Here is a 12,693-nt window from a genome sequence, read left to right as displayed (position 1 = left end):
GAAACTTAATGAAATAATAACTAATCGATAATATACAAATTATCTATTTTATTTTGTAAGGAAACAATATATAATGATAAAATTAAAGATATTGATTGATGTTATGATTTGCAAATATTAATATTGAGGTAAAAAAAAATTATTTTATTGAATTTTAATACTTGAAAATAGGTTACATTACATTTAGCATCAAATTGATGATTAGTGTGGCTCTAATGACTTGAGGATAAAGAAACACTAATTTGATTTAAATAATGTTGCACCATGAGATAAAGTTTATATAATGAGAAAATAAAGATTAATCTTAATAGAGAAAAACACCCATGAGGGGGAGAGTGAATTGGGGTTTAAAAAATTATTTTTCAAACACAATAAATTTAAGCACAATAATCAAATTTTATAATGGTTCAACACTTTCTTGTTTACGTTCACTCTTCTCAAGCTCCTGATTGAGTGAGAGTTCTACTATACTTGAAGCTTCAATCAAACTTCTAATCACCTTTACACTTAGATTTCGGTTTCAACGGGCTCTTACACAATTCTCTTCAAGTCTTTACTCACTAGAAGGTTTTAACACTCAAATAACAAGTTTGAAACTCTCAACCTAACTCAATAAGGACTCAAATACAATTTAAATGTTAAGAAGAATCGCAATGGTGTACTAAAGAATATGCAAATGTAAATTTAATGCATCAAGAAAATAATGAGAGCTTTTAAGGCAAAAACAAGTAGGTAAACAAATAAATGCAAGTGTTATCTTCCTCATAAATGAAGTGAAGTTCTCAATTTATAGGTTTATAACCTTAAGAGCCAAAATGCAAAAAAGACAACCTCGATCGGTCGAGCTTGGGGTCAACTGGCTCACTAGCCATTGGGCATTAAATGCATGACAAGTGATTGTTAGGCCTCGATTGGTCCTTGATCGGACCTGAACTGAGAAAGAAAGACTATTGGAAGAGAGAGAAGATTTTTGCATCTCTTAACCAAACCTCAAGCGAGAAGGATTTTTGAAATTTGCTATCTCAAAATTTGTAGAACAAAAGTTTGTTTCACATTCTAAATTATTTGTAATCTATTTTCTATATTTTTAAATATGTTTTAAAAATAGCTTTTATATATAATACATTATTTTTAATCATTCTACATATTTGTATAATTATTTTTTAAGAAAACTCTAACCAAACAAATGAAAACAATAAAAAATAACTAAAAGATGTTCTTTGAAACATCTTACTTCCAAAAACTATTTAAATTTTTTTTACTAAATATAAAATCAACTACAAATAATGACATTTTTTTCTTTAAAATTTTATATGATATGATAATATTAGAATGACACTATTAGCAACATATAATTTTAAAGCTAAATATAAATATCCATAATGTGAATAATTAAATAGCATACAATCTAATATAATTATTTAATTTATTTCTAAATTAGACATTATTTACTTAAGTCTCAATTTTTTTTAAAAAAAAAATCAAACTCAAAATTAAAGAGAGCATACAATTTAAAAAAAAATATTTAATAAAATATCAAATAAAAAATTACCAATTTTTTTTAATATTATCATAAAAGTTATAATAAATTAAAATTTACATATGATGAAAGAATGAAAAACAAATAATATATTGAATGCATGAAAAAAGTTAAATTAAATTTTAAAAATTCAAAATAAAATTTATCCTTTTTGGACTTTCTATTTAATTTTTATTATTTGAAAACATTAATTATATGTATGAGATTTTTTTAGGGGAAAAGATTTGAGGGGGAGCATGTGCCTCTCCTTGGCCCTAATGGGCTCGGACAGTGATTATGAAGATATTAAACATAAGTTTCCATTAGATTATGTTTTTTATACTTATTTTTAAAAAATATTTAAGTAAAAGAATAAAAATATTTTTTAAAATATTTTATAAAAATAAGTGTGTTTGAAAAATTATTTTTAAAAACATTTCTCAAAAAAAAAAAAAAAACCCCCATTTGGATACATTGTTTTTAAAAAATAATTTTTCTATTATTATTTAAAAAAAACATTGTAAATTTAATTTATATAATATTAATTAAACTTAATTCGATTCTTATTAAAAAATGAAAATAGTTTTTAATTAGAAATTAATTAAAAATAAATATTTTTTTAGTAAAATATGAATATGAATATTATAATAAAAATCATAAATTATATATATATATATATATATATATATATATATATATATAATACTATTTTAGTATATATATCGATATTAACATGTTTGTAAAAGCATAATTGATTTTTTTGTTGAAGATATTATAATAATTTAAAAGTCATAATTATTAATAATATTATATTTCAAATAGATATAAAACCAAATTAAATTTAACTTTTTTAACATGTAAATGAGTTAGAGTAATCAATTACACTCACAATATTTTATAATGTTTTAATTTAAATTTCAATTAAAATGATCAATTTTTTGAATTTCAAATTACTCTTAAAAGTTAATTAAAAGATTTATCAAAAATATAAATTCTTAATTATGTTTTACTTAATTAAGGATCTATTTACCTAATGAAAAAAAATTCATTTGCAATTAACTCGATTAATTTTTAAAATTTCAAATTATTCTTAAAAATTAGAAATTTCATTAAAAAAAAATTAATTTTTCAATTGTGTCTTAATTTAGGATCTATTTAACTAATGAAAAAACCCTGAAAATATAGTTGTATATAAGACAAACAGGAAAGTCATGATTCATAATATATCAATTCTAGTTTATTATTTTTTGCGGTGATTAAATCTATTTTGTGAGTTTTAAAATATTTTTAAAAATTATTAAACTGATTAATAAATCCAATACAAAGTTTACTTGATTCGAATTTTATTTCTCTAGTGAGAAAAGTTATAAAAAATATAATTATATGTAAAAAAAAAAATAATAGTCATTATGCACCAATTTTTGTTCATAATTGGTGTCACTATTTGAGTTTAAAATTATTTTTAAAAAATATTAGACTCATTAATGAATCTAACACATAAGTCTAATTTGAATTTTACTTATCTAGAGAAAAAAGAAAAAGAAAAATATAATTTTATGTAAAAGAGTAATAATAGAGTTATTATAAACTAAATTTGTCTATATATATATTTTTTATATTAATTGGATCATTATTTGAGTTTCAAATTATTTTTTAAAATTACTAGACTCGGTAATAAATTTAATGCATTAAGTCTTATTTGATTTGAAGTTTATTTGTCTAGTGAAAAATAAACTAGTTAAGTCATTCAAAATGAATTTTAGTCTATAACTTTCTAATGACTTCGAGTTCCATGACTTCTCGTATTAATTAATTGGTTTTTGAGTTTCAAATTATAGTTAAAAATATAAAAAAATTTATGTATGGAGATAATTTGATTTGGAATTTATTTGTTAAATGAAAATTTTTGGAAAAGTTAACTGGAAATTAAAAAAACATGTAATTTAAAGAAAATTTGAAAATTTTCAACATCGGTAGTTGCTATTATGTTTAATATTATTTACTTTTTCTTATTTTTTAAATTTCTTAAAAGTTTTCTTTCGTTTTTAAAATACGATAAAAATATTTTTTATTTATTCTTTAAAAATTATTCTCTATTTCATTTTTCTTTCAAAGATTAAAAATAGAAAACAATGGCTAAATGATATTATAACTTTTTTAAAACAAATTTTTACTTTTAAAAATAAAGAATTATTTTTTAATCACACAATCAAACAACCTCTAAGTCTCTTGAATTATTTTCACTGCTCCTCCATGAAAAGGAAACTCTTGAGATTCTTGAAGTGTTTGTTTGAACTTCTCCTCATGTGTTTATTTTGGATATTAATATAACACTTTGTGGAAGAAGATGGTTAAGTGTCTTAGAATTATTATAATAAGTTGATTCTATTTCATATTGTAATGGACCTTAAACCAAAATTACTAGAATATAAATATTAGTGCCAATAAATGATTTACTAGAAAAAGTCCATAAATTCATGAAAACAAAATTAGAGGAAAGAGACTTCTCATCAAACATGGGCAATTTTTTTAGGCTTTCGTCTTAAGGCCATTTGCTCTAATGGTAAAACATACTCTTCTAAATCATGGTATTTATCTTATGTGTAATGCATGAATTCAGCTTCACTAGTAAATTGGTTCAATTGTTATTAATTGAGTTTGGTCATATTATCTAGAGATGCTTTAACATATTTTCTTCTTGTCCCTCATGCTTGGTGGTAGCCCTTTTTATTGTCGTTGTCCTCCTCTTTTTGTAGGCCTTCTTCTATTTTATTCCTTCCCTAGGCATGCTCAGTGTTATCTCGTCTTTTCTCTTTCTTAGGGCCTAAGTCTTGTGGACAGATGAGCCATTTTAGCTTGTTCTGATAGAGGTACCTGTTTTGCCTCAGGTGGGGGTTGTCTAATTCTGCCTACCCAAGTCTATTCACTTTTAGTGCCCCCAACCCGCTTCTCTTAGGTCCCTGATAAGCTTCATTTTTCACTTTGATGTTGTTAGCGTGTTGGTTTTTCTTCTCCAGGTGAGTCGTCTCAGGATATTTTTTATCAAGGTTTTTTTTTTTTTTTTCTTATTATCTTTATTTATGTGGCTTTTCTCTTACTGCGATGGCAAAATGATAGAAAATGATGAAGTGCCTTGGTTCTATGGAAGAGTTCTCGTTGAAGTTTAACATTCCACTATTGGTTAGCTTGAATTTTTTTTACCCAAAGGATGTGAACTTAGCAATCGGAAGCTTATTGGACAAGGAGTTGTTTTTATCCAGAAGGTATTTTAAGGCAAGTTTACGACTGCCCTTTCTCCCATTGTTCCGTTATCTACTTAACCAATTGTACCTTGCCCCAAACTAGTTTTCCATAAATACTGTGAGGTTGATTATGTCAATGGTGCTTTTAGATCATATGGGCTTGGAATTACTATGGAGGACGTCTTTTATATATACATGACGAAACAGTCTCAAGTGCCTCACGAATGGTATTGATCTCCTCGTTCTAAGATAAATAGCTTTATAATTGGAGCTCCTACTACCAATAAAGATCTGGATAGACGAGTTGTGGCGGTCCCCGGAAAATGGGAGTTTAGCATGTTAGAGCCAATTGGACCCCTATCGTCTCTTGCTGTCATGGTTCGCTAAGTCTATTTCATCTTTCTATGCCTTCGTTGAATTATATTTATGGTGGGTTGGCCTTTAAACGCCGTGATTTGACTACGAATTCATTGTCTTTTCTTGGCAACAGTGGAGGAGGTAGAAGTTCCTAACTTGGAAGAGTCTCATTGCGAACATATTAGTGAGCGGTTTAAAATTGAGGGCATTTTCAGGGACCAAAAGCTTTTGTTGAAGCCATTGCCATTTTATGCATCATTCAATGCTCTTGGGTTTATTTACCCTACACTTATAAGTCCTGTTGATCAAGTTGGAAAGTTAGCCTACCTGAGAAGAAACTAGTCTTACCCCTTCCTTGCCTGATGATTGAATGATTTAAGAAGAAAATAGATGATTTTGCCGAGTTTGCCTCTACGAACAACAAATCTTAGAATGTCAACTCCAACATTAAGGGATTTGTTAGGTCTTTTCTAGTCTTAAGCTTGCCTAATCGGGTTCAGGCCAGTTCCAAAGCGACCTTCTCTTCTTTTGGTACACTAAAGGTAGGTTGCTAAGATCCTTCTCACATATTGACCTGACAGGAGGTAGCAACGAGTCGTCGAGCTCTAAAGGACTTAAGATCTCCAAGTACATGGGGTTATTAAGGGTTCGCTTCCAGGCTAGGCTTGACTTCCACCGAACTGATTCTAAGGTGGGTATTCCCCTGAGCCCATCTGCTCCTTCAAGCAAGGGAAAGTCAGTAGAACCCGATGTTGTTGGGGAAGATTTAGAATAGGCCATGTTTGATGTTTGCAAGTTGATGATTCATTTTGACTCCAAGTTTATGGCTTCTCTCTTTGATACTACAATGATGGATAAGTTGTTGGGGTTAGCTTACCAGGTATGGTGTCCTCATGGTTTCTATTTTCTATTTTAGAAGAGTGTTAGTAGTTTAATTTTCATAATTTTTATATTTTACCCTTGTTACACATATACTATCCAAATAAGAACATGTGATAGAGAGCATTTGATGTGTAAAAAAAAAAAATCCCAAAGACAAACTCATAACAAAATCAAAGTCATTATACATGAGACAAAAAAAAAAGTGTTTTCTTTTAATAATTTTACTATTTAAGTATTATATTTATCTATAGTATAGAAAATGTCATTTTACCTAAAAAGCATGTGATCTTTGGCTTGGTTGATTTGAGGTTTTTTATTTTATTTTTGGATTATTGGCATCAAAGAAAGCTAGAAGACAATAGGAATCAAAATATAATTTTATTTTATTTCAATTTGAGTGCTTTATAATTTGGGAATCTTTTCTTGTATTGTTTTATTTTAGATGTAGAAAAAAATATAAGAAAAATTTATAATTTTGAATTCCAAAATATTGCTAGCCCTTCAATTAAAACTCGCACTAGTTTTTTTTAGCTGAGTTGACTTAAGGACACCTTTTTATTTATTTATTTTTCATTTTTGAAGCAAAATATGAGATATAACATGTTGTGAAAAACATGATAAAGAATAATAAGAAGAAGAAAATAATGAGAGAATGAAAACAAAACACAACAATTTACGTGGTTTGACCTCACGTCTACATCTATAGGCGAAAATGAAGAAGAACTTCCATTATTATTGAAAGAGATTATAATCTTAGAGCTCTCAAATCCCAAAGTCATAATTTATGCCCAAAAAGTTATTTTGGTTAAAATCTTTTCTTATATTTTTTCCTAATTACAAAAGAAGATTTCATATAGGAAACTAAGTGTACAATTATGAAAGATGCCTTTCCTTAAAAAGAAGATATCGTAATAGGATATTTCTTTTACAATAATAGGAAACCCACTTACAAGAATATCTTCCATTAGGAAACTATCAATAACATTCCAATTTATTCAAAAATAGAATTTGAGACGTTTTCCAACAATCACCACCTTGGCTCAAATTCTCAAAATTCAAACAAACTCAAAAGTCTTTCATGTTACTTCACTTCTACACCCCAAAGGGCCTTTAGATACTACTAACAACAATTAAGTCCAAGCAATGCCTGAACTTAACTGTAAGAACAAACTTAGTCATCATATTTGGATTGTCCATTGTAGGGATTTTTTTCACTACAATAACACCTTGTATAATCATATCCCTAATAAAATGCATTCTGATATCAATATGTTTGGTCATTTCATGGAACATCTGATTTTTAGTCAAATGTATGATACTTTAGCTATCACAATACACAACAATCAACTCTTGTTGTAAGCCTAAATCGCTAACCAAATTCATAGACCAAATAGCTTCTTTAACTATTTCTGTGACTGTTATGTATTTTGCTTCAGTGGTTGACAAAGCAACCGTGGATTCCAAAGTTGTTTTCCAACTAATAACACAACCACCTAAAGTGAATACATACCTGCTTAAAGATATTCTTCTATCCAAATCTCTAGCATAATCATAATCAACACAACCAACAATTTCCCCAAAGATGTCACTACTTTTATCATATACTAAACCAACATGTGATGTTCATTTCAAGTATCGAAGTATCCATTTCACTATTTGCCAATGGTTCTTTCTAGGGCGATTGATATATCTACTCACCACACTAACTATATGTGAAATGTTTGGCCTAGTGTAAACCATGACATACATAATGCTCCTAACTACACTAGCATAAGAAACATGTGACATGTGCTCCATCTCTTCTTTAGTTTGTGGTGATAAAGGACTTGAAAGTTTGAAGTGAGCTACTAATAAAGTACTTACTGGTTTTGACCCTTGCATTCCAAAGTGTTCCAATGCTTTCTCAATGTACTTTTTTTTTTTGTGATAAGTACAATTTCCATGCTTCTCAGTCTCTATGAATCTCCATACCCAATATTTTCTTTGTAGCTCTAAGGTCTTTCATTTCAAAATCTCCTTGAAGTTGAGTTTTCAACTTGTTAATCTCAAACATATTCTTGCAGGCAATTAACATGTCTTCAAATTTAATAATAAATAAATGAAAGAACCATCAAACAATTCCTTATTATAAGCACAATTATCATACTCACTCGTAGCCATTACCAATCAGAAAAGTATCAAACATTTTATACCACTACTTAGGAGATTGCTTTAAACCACAAAGAGATTTCTTCAACAAACAAACATGGTCTTCCTTTTCCAAAATTATGAATCCCTCGGGTTAATGCATATAAATATGTTCTTCCAACTTACCATGTAGGAAAACAGTCTTGACATCAAGTTTCTCTAACTCTAAATTAAATAAAGCCACCATAGCAAGTAACACCCTGATTGACTATGCTTCAGAACCAGAGAAAATACTTTATTGAAGTCCATATCCTCCTTTTATGTGTAGCCCTTTGCCACCAAGCGTGATTTGAACTTAGCATCCACCACTCTTGGAATTTCTTTCTTTCTTTTGAAAACTCATTTACAACCAACAATCTTTTGATTTTTAGGCTTCTTAACTAGTTTCCAAGTACGGTTCTTTTAAAGAGATTCAATCTCCTCATTCATAGCAACAATCTACTATGTAAACTCTCTACTAGTGATGACTTCATGATAAGTGTGAAGTTCCTCATTTTCAATGCTTTCTGCCATACTAAGTGCATAAGCAACCAAATTTGCATAAGCATGCCTTTATGGTGATTTAATCTGCCTCTTCGTTCTATCTCTAGCCAACCAATATTGTTGCTCTTATGGTGCATTTTCTTTATCATTAAGATATAGTACTTCTTCCTTATTTGGCTTCATTAAAATTGTTTTTTCTATGGTTTATGATGCTTTAGGATAAACTCCACGTTTTTTTTCATACTAAGGTCATTTCCTGCATGAATTGCTCCTTTCTAGGACTCAACATTACAAACTTATTAAAAGTCACATCCTTACCAATAAGAAATTTAGAGAATTTTGAATCTGGGCACCATAAACTGTACCCTTTCACTCTATCTATATATCCTAAGAATATGCACTTCCTTGCCCTTGATTCCAACTTACCTTCATTCACATGAGCATAAGCAAGATAACAAAAAAATTCTTAGATTAACATAATTAGAAGGGGAACCAGACCACATCTTTTTCAGGAGTCCTGTAATTAATAGGAATTAAAGGAGATCTATTCACAAGATAACAAGCTAAATTTACCATTTCAGCCCAAAATTCTTTTGACAACCCTGCATTTGAAAGCATGCACTGTGCTTTCTCTAAAAGAGTTCTATTTATTCATTTTACAACACCATTTTGCTGTGGAGGATGCCTAACTGTGTGGTGTCTCATAATACCTTCATTCTTGCAAAACTCATTGAATTTTTTCCCATAGAACTCCATGTCATTGTCAGTTCTCAAATGCTTAATATGTTTTCTAGTCTACTTCTCTATCATAGCTTTCCATTGCTTGAGCTTCCCAAAGACATCATTCTTATGTTTCAAAATATATACCCATACTTTTTTAGACTAATCATTAATAAAGGTAAACATGTATCTTCCACCACTATGTGATACAACATGAGAAGGGCACCAAAGATCCAAATGGATATAATCCAAAGTGCCTTTAGTTTTATGAACACCTACATTGAACTTCACCTTGCATTATTTCCATAACACACAATGCTCATTAACACCCAGTTCTCCCATTTTCCTGTCCATTAAGTAAACCTCATTTGCTCAAAATCTCAACTCTTTCCCACTCATATGCCTAAGCAACATATGCCACAATCCAATAGTCTCTAAAATTGATTGAGTTTTTAACTATAGTTGCACCTATAACCGTGCTACCTTGCAATGTATAAAGACCATTAATTTTCTTTCCTTTCATCACAACAAGAGCACCATTTGAAATCCTCAAAACTCCACTTCCAACCTTATATGTGCATCTATTGGAGTCAAGTGTCCTTAAAGAAATCAAAATTTTCTTCAGGTTTGGAACATGTCTTACATCAGTTAATGTTCTTACAATGCCATCATGCTTTTTATTTGAATTGTGCCAATCCCAACAGCCTTATAGGCTACATCATTTCCCATGAGAACCTTCCCACCATCTATAAGCTGGTAGGCACTAGACCAATCCTTATTGGGAGGCAACTGATAGGAGCATCATTAATAAAAAATACACTCATCACCTAAGTTATTAACAATAACTAAAAGAACATATGCAATATCTGAATTTTCTTCTATAACTGCTATATCATCAAAATTAGAAGTTTTCTCTTTTTCTTTTCCTTTTTGGTTTGGACAATATTTCACATAATACCCTTCTTTATTGCACTTGAAACACTTGTTGTTTCCTCTGGACTTTGATTTAGATCTAGATCAACTTTTTTTTTTTTTTTTTTGTCATTGTTTTTCTTTCATGTTCTCCCTCTAGCCACCAAACCTTCACTTGAGCCATCTTCTTTCCCAGATACCATTTTCTTCAAATCCTTTAAGTTCAAGGTTGCTTTAACATCCCTTATGGAGAGAGTATCTTTACCATACATCATGGAATTTATGAAGTGCTCATAAGAATTTGGCAGGGAATACATCAAAATTATAGCTTAGTCTTCATCATTAATTCCAACATTAATATTCCTCAAATCCATAATAGTTTTATTAAACTCATCAAGGTGGTCTTTAATGGACATACTTTCTTTCCTTTGGAGAGTAAACAAGTACCGCTTCTTTAAATACAAGCGATTTGTAAGAGACTTCGTCATATATAGACTTTCTAACTACAATCATAACTTGGTAGTCGTATCATCTTCTGCAATCTCATGAAGCACCTCATTACTCAAGCACAATAGAATAACACTATAAGCTTTTTCCATAAGTTTATCAGTCTTTTCATCAAACATCATTGATGGTAGAGCCTTTCTACCTTTTAGTGCTTTGGACAATCCTTGTTGAATCAATAAGGCACACATCTTAACATGCCACAAACTAAAATCGTCTCTGCCATTAAACTTGTCAACCTCAAGCTTTGTCGTAATTCTAAGTCTAATAACCCAAGCTCTAATACCAATTTGTTGTGAAAATCAAACATACAACAATTTACATGGTTTGGTCTCAATCCTACATCCACGGGCGAAGACAAAGAAGAACTTCCAATATTGTTGAAGGAGATTACAACCTTAGAGCTCTCAAATCCCAAAGTCCCAATTTATACCTAAAAAGAGACTTTTACTCTTTTGGTTAAAATCTTTTTCTATATTTTTTCCTAATTACAAAGGGAGATTCCATATAGAAAACTAAGTATATAATTGTCAAAGATGCCTTTTCCTAAAAGAAGATCTCATAATAATATTTCCTTTACAATAATAGGAAACCCACTTACCAAAATATCTTCTATTAAAAAACTATTAATAACTTTCCAATTGACTCAAAAATAGAATTTGAGACATTTTCCAATATAGTATGAGAATGAAAATTTTGTTTTCTATTATTGTTTTATTTTTCTAGAAACTAACAAAAAGTATGAGGTTATCTTTGAATGTTTCTAACTTTTATACTATTGCTCAAAATTTTAAATTTAGGATTTTATTTTAGACTATAGCTCAAAATTAACCATATGAGAACATTGTCTCGTACAATTTTGTATAAAAAAAGATTTCGCTTGAATTAATGTGCAGTAATTTAAAAAAAAAACAAAAACAAAAACAAAAATGGTCCCACTAATGAATATCAATGGAAGTTTTTTTTTTTTAAAAAAAAATTATTTTGGGATGTTTCTTTTAACTTTTATTTTTAACTAATATTCATTACTTAAATCTTTTGATAAGAAACATGAAATTAGCTTTTTCAATTGAAATGGGGGTAATTGCTTCTTGAGATTTTTTCTTCTTCTAATTTTAGTTTAGCTGAATCTTTATTTTGGGATGACTAGAATTTTCTTAGAATCCTTTTTTAATTTCTTAATATAAATTACTATTCTAAAAATAATTTTAAACAAATATGTTCTACTTGAAAATGGAATATCAAATAATATATTTGGGAGACCAAAGACAGTTTTTGACTCTTAACAAGGTATTTCTTTTTTTATCTACTCATCATTTTTTTTTTGGTCTATTGCATTGCAATAGCACATAGTTTTTTCTTTTGCAGAAAAAAAATTTTTTAAACATATTTTTGAAAACAAAGGGGATTTGTGTAAGTAAATTGATAAAATTGAAAGAAATTAACAAAGAAAGTGTACAAGAAAATTTATCATCTATAAATATATTTGGAATTTGGATTGAACACAGAAAAGGGGTATGGTTTATTCCATGAATGAGAAAAAGAATCAATTTTAAGCATCTTGATATGGTGTAAAATGTAAATAATTTATGGGTGTTCACAATTTAATAGCAATATTCATTTCCACCAATTAAATTGTGTTTCATTTCTTGGATTTTAATACAAAATCACACACCAATTACTTTATAAATACGAAAAAATATATTTGGATAAATAATCTAATTTGTATTTTTTTAGTGTTCATACATTTTTCATAAAATTAAAACAAGTGAAAGTTAGATTAAGTTGTTTCTAAATTGCAATGAACTTGGATTAGCACTAGAACCATAATTGAGAATGAGTTTCGGTGTAAAGTTGATTAAGTTAATTACTGAATTAATGAAATTA

This window comes from Vitis riparia, chromosome 13 (genome assembly GCF_004353265.1).
Source record: "Vitis riparia cultivar Riparia Gloire de Montpellier isolate 1030 chromosome 13, EGFV_Vit.rip_1.0, whole genome shotgun sequence".
Lineage (NCBI taxonomy): Eukaryota > Viridiplantae > Streptophyta > Magnoliopsida > Vitales > Vitaceae > Vitis > Vitis riparia.
This window is presented reverse-complemented; position numbering follows the sequence as displayed.